General features: G+C 49.7%; 1 pseudogene; it reads right to left on the bottom strand.

Moving 5' to 3' along the window:
- Positions 1–1,790: 1,790 nt before the first annotated feature.
- LOC138087734 (protein lin-28 homolog A pseudogene) lies at positions 1,791–2,460 on the bottom strand (annotated as a pseudogene).
- Between the last annotated feature and the right edge of the window lie 2,608 nt (positions 2,461–5,068).

The following is a 5,068-nucleotide window of genomic DNA, read 5'->3' as shown; positions in this document are numbered from 1 at the left end:
CTTTTTGCCTGGTGCAGAACATTTTGTCAAAGATGCTCTGGCTATTTTTCTCAATATAAAAAGAAGTTTGTAAACAATAAAACCCTAAAAGAACATGGAGAAGGCCAACACATTATATTTATACAAACTAGGCCACCTAGAAGTCACCAAATCAGCTACTTGTGAAGTCCTACAAAGCCCAGACAAATATAATAACTAGAGGGGGCAGCAGCTGGGGGAGACAAGGATCAGACACACATCACCCAATGCGTTCTATTGCGTTTGCCCCATGACAACACAGTGAGGTAGGTCTGCAGTGATCTCACAGCTTGTAAATGAACCCCCCCCCCCACTTTCTCCTTTAGCTGCCATGATACTAATCACTGCTTCAGCAGGTCAGGACCCTGGCTCTGGGAACCACAAAGAAGCCATTGCTGATGGTCCCTCTGGAAGCCAAGGAGGAAAACCCCAGAATCGTTAAAGATCTTGTCCTTGCTTCACATATCCATCCCTGGGCAGCTCAAGATGGGTACAGAGGCATTGTTCTTAAAAACCTCTCCTTACCAACTTCCATTTCTTATAAAAACACACACTTACACCCTGTTGTGCATGGTCGGCCTAGCCCAGTCAGGTGAAGGATGGACCTGGTATATAAAGTGAGTCCTGCGCCCTGGGATTATAGATATGAAACAGGAATCCTTTATCACACATACAGATGACCTTTGCCTAATCTTGGCTTCCCCTCCCTGCACTTCTTACCTGACCCAGCCTCTCCTAACCTCTCTGCACCACGTTTTCCTGTTCAGACCAATTTCCAATCTTTCAATAGGAAGGAGACCCAAGTCATAGGGCAACCCAGTTAAAACCTAGTCTCTCATGAAACGCTGATGAAGATGGAGGGGTTTCAAGAGGACACTATGGCAGAAGCACCACCTCTAATTTGCAAAAATAAGGTAGTTCAATAGGCTATCCACTCCAAATAGCTGTTCTCTCTGGTGATGCAGCATTCCTGCTACGCAGACCCAGAGCTGCTGCCTACTTATCCCTGAGATTATTCATGAACCTGAGAACACAGTGCAGGAATGAGGGCCTTAGATTAAAACACACAAAATACAAAACCAGAATATTTATATTACTAAAAAAAAAAAAAAGGCAAAAGGCACAGGATACGTCATTTGCACACAGCTAGTGCAGTTGACATCCTGGAGAAAGAGGGACCCAAGGTACAGTCACCAAAGGCAGCAAATAAATAAAATTGTGTTGGCCCAGGATGGGGTGAGAATGAGCTTAGAAGCGGCAGGTCTGCAGCTGTTCCCGTGATCACCCCTTTTGCCTGTCATCACAACCCACTACTTAAGACATTTCTCAGCATTCTGTCCCAAGAGGGAGTTATGAGGAGAGAAAATGAGGAAAACCCTGCCACCCCTCTGAGATGTTTCCTCCCACAGAATGTAGTGGCTTGTGGGTTGGGTCCATCAATCTGCTTTCTTCTTAATCTTTTCACTCTGATATGGGAAGTATTATTCCACATTCTTCTTTAAGAGTCAAACAACTTCCCTACCCAGGCCACTTTCAAAAGCTGGAGATTCTGGGGTTGGAGACTCAGATAAAGCACGCAGGGAGGGTTAACCCCCAAAGCCCTCGTGTGCATTTGGATAGGGCTGATTGGAGTTTCTTTGCCTCACCCTTCCTCCCACCAAGAGGGAAGAGGGGGTGATGCTGTGGACTCCAGCCTCAGACATATGGCAGTGCCAGCTGCTTCCTACCCACCCGTCCCCACTTTCTCCACTCTGCCGATTGATGCCTGCTTCTCAAAATTTTCTGATCACAAAAGGATAGCCCCCACCCACTGTGGCTCGATTCTGGGCCTCTGGGAGCATGGCAGAGCTATGGATCTCTTCCTCCTCCTCTGGAAAGTAGGCTGGCTTTCCCTGGGGGCTGGGAGCTTGCTGGGCCTTCAGTGGGCACGAGGCCACCACGTGGTTGATGCTCTGGCAGAAGTGGCACTTCTTGGGCTGGGGTGGCCGTTTGCATTCCTTGGCATGATGGTCTAGACCTCCGCAGTTATAGCACCTGTCTCCCTTTGATCTGCGTTTCTGTATATCCTTCCCTTTGGGCCTCGTTTCACTCCCAATACAGAACATCCCACCAGGGCCGGTGACTCGGATAGATTCCAGGCCCTTGGCGGACTTCTTAAAAGGTGAACTCCACGGCCTCACCCTCCTTCAGGCTCCGGAAGCCCTCCATGTACAGCTTACTCTGGTGCACAAAGACATCCACCGGGGGGTCGAGCGCGACCCCTGCGCGAGCGGTCATGGACAGGAAGCCGAACCCCCTGTGCACGTTGAACCACTTACAGACGCCGGCACCATGCAGCAGCTGCGGCTCCTCCGCCGCCCGGGCCGCGTCCTCCGGCGTCTCCTCCGGCGTCTCCTCCGGCGCTTTGGCGCAGCCACCTGCAAACTGCTGGTTTGACACAGCCCACGGTAGTCAGCTGAGCCCGCGACCCCGGGCCCCTTCTCCGGTGGCTGCTGGCTCCAGAGAAGTCCGGAGGCAAAGGGGTGGCTCGGGCAAGAGGCAGCTACTTCTTCCCCAGCTTTGCCCACTTTTTGATTGGTTTATTTGGTTTATTTTTTGGTGGTTGTTGAGCTGATGTATATTTTGGAAATAAGCCCTTGTCAGCTGCATTGTTTGCAAATATTTTCTTTCAGTCCATAGGTTGTTTTTGTTTTGTTTATGGTTACCTTTGCTGTGTAAAAGCTTATGAATTTAATTATATCCCATTTGTTCATTTTTGCTTTTATTTCTCTTGCCTTGGGAGATTGACTATAAGGTCTGGATTTTTAATGAAAAATGTATTCATGTATTTCTTGAGTAAATAAAATGCAATAATTTAAAAGAAAATAAAATAAGGAAATATCTTATTCAGAATACGATCCCTATAATATTGAAAGTATATAGAATGCTCAGAAATTGTGAAAAAAGCTAAACACATAAAAAACTAGAACTACATATGGTTGTTCCAGTAACTTTTACCTAATCAGGTCTTTTAGTCACTGTTTACTGAGCTGATGGTCTGGAGAGAGGGAGGTGATTCAACCTTCTATCCCAGGAGGGAATGGCCCTCTGAGAGCCAGGAGAGAGACTCACCCAATCAGCAGAACAGAGGGAGGTTTCCAGGAGTGATCCTAAAGCAGTAAGGCAAGTAGGCAAGCGGTAGGTGGTGGCGGGGATGGGAAAGGGGAGAAGTGGTCCTGGCAGAGAGAGAAGCATGAGATAATCATTTCGGTAGAGGGACCCAAAGCTTCCCCCACGTTCCTGTCCTGGAGGAAGGGGTCCAGTCCCTGGCCTCCGTGAGCCACCACCCTTGCAAGGGAGGCCCCGTGTCACACTTCACCACTCACTGGCTGACCAGGGCACTCACTCTGATCTTGGGTGATGGACGTGGTCCTCAAGGCCTCCATCGCAGGGGGGATATCCTTGGAAAGCCGGGGTCATGGAAAGGAAGGCTACACGCCTTGGCCATCTTGTTTCTCCAGGGACCCTGTCATTACACTGGTGATAAACCTGCTGTTTTTCCCAATTAGCAGCCTTAATACCTCATGCAAGCCATTAACAGGCTGGTGCAGTGGATACACATCTTTTGATGTAATTAGCAATGTTGTTAGCCTAATCCATAATCGATACTCGGGTAATTGCTTCCTTGGGTTTGTATTTAGTCCTTGGGGTCTTGGCGTCATAAGGATCATCCATCTCCAGATGTGATAATGAGTGTGTGTCAGTCACTGACAGCCCTGCTCACCCAGGACCCCTCAAGGGACAGCTCAGCAACCAGACACTGATGGTCAGGCTTTGTCCCCAGCATCCTGGAGCCTTTGGAGGATGTGGTTGCAGCGAATCCTGGGTCCATCAAGGGCTTGGGTTCCTGCTCTGGGAGTAGAGGTCAAAGGGTGGTCCCAGGGAAAGCTCAGACCCTCCCCCTCTGCATACTGCCACCCTTCCAGAAGATTCTAGGGAGAACACTGAGGATGGTCCCCCAACTAAAGGTGATGAGACATCATGTCCTTCATATTCTTCCTCCTCATGCTCCCTCGGCTCTCCCCCTCCAAGCGCAGCGCACCGTGGCGTGGCCTGCCTCCGCAGCTTGCTGGGAAGCCTGAGGCTGAGCCCAGTGCAATTTCCTCTCTCTCTGAGGCTGGCGACCGTGATGGCGGCTCAAGGTCAGGCCAGAGCGGCAGGAGAGAGCCTGTCAAAGGCAGTCCTTATGAATGGGTTCTCATCCGACTGTAATTGGAATTAATATTGAGGCTCTGCTTCCAGGAACTTCCCCAGCAGACAGATCTGGGCTGCAGAGGTCTGGGCTGGAATGCTCCGAGAGCCAGCCATAAATCTCTCCCCAACATGACGATGCACAAGCTAATTGCTCTGGAAGCACACAGCATGTCATTCCGCGTCCTCCCAGCCTCGTTCCCCTTGCTGGGAACAGGGCCAGGGAGAGGTGGACGGGAGCTGGCAAAGTCACCGTGAAGGAAAACATTTTAATTCATTTAATTATGAGTCTCAGAAAACCAAGCTCTGTTTCTTCTTGAGCTAGTCAAAGGAAATGAGATGTGACACTTCCCACCCCCACCTTCCCCTTGGATAAGCTGGAAGTGCTGGATGTGGGCAGCATCAGGCCGAGTGCATCCAGGAGCAGGTCCTATAGGGGGCAGTGGTCCAGCCCGAGCAGGCCTGTGCCCCCGAGCCCCTGATCAGCACCCTCCCCCATCCTCTCTCTCTCTCACACAGACATAATCAGCATTGTCTCTTTCCCTTCACAATGGACAGAGTTTCGTGTTGGATCTACCCTTTCTAAGTATGCGCTTGATAGATGGCAAGATGGTAACAGATGTGAAACTTCAAATAATAATCAATAAACTTTTAAATGATAACCATAAGCCCTTCACCAGAATATCTGTACCTATCTGTCCCTCCATCTATCCATGACGGTGATGTATGTTAGTGTATCCACAACATGCCCCGCTTAAGTACTGGGCACCGTTACTTATTGAGGATGCAGGCAGGGCTTGGGTTCCATTCTAAGGGCAGG

Source organism: Capricornis sumatraensis, chromosome 10 (assembly GCF_032405125.1).
Source record: "Capricornis sumatraensis isolate serow.1 chromosome 10, serow.2, whole genome shotgun sequence".
NCBI classification, from domain to species: Eukaryota; Metazoa; Chordata; class Mammalia; order Artiodactyla; family Bovidae; genus Capricornis; species Capricornis sumatraensis.
The sequence above is the reverse complement of the archived record's forward strand: the minus strand, read 5'-3'. Positions and strand labels throughout refer to the sequence as shown.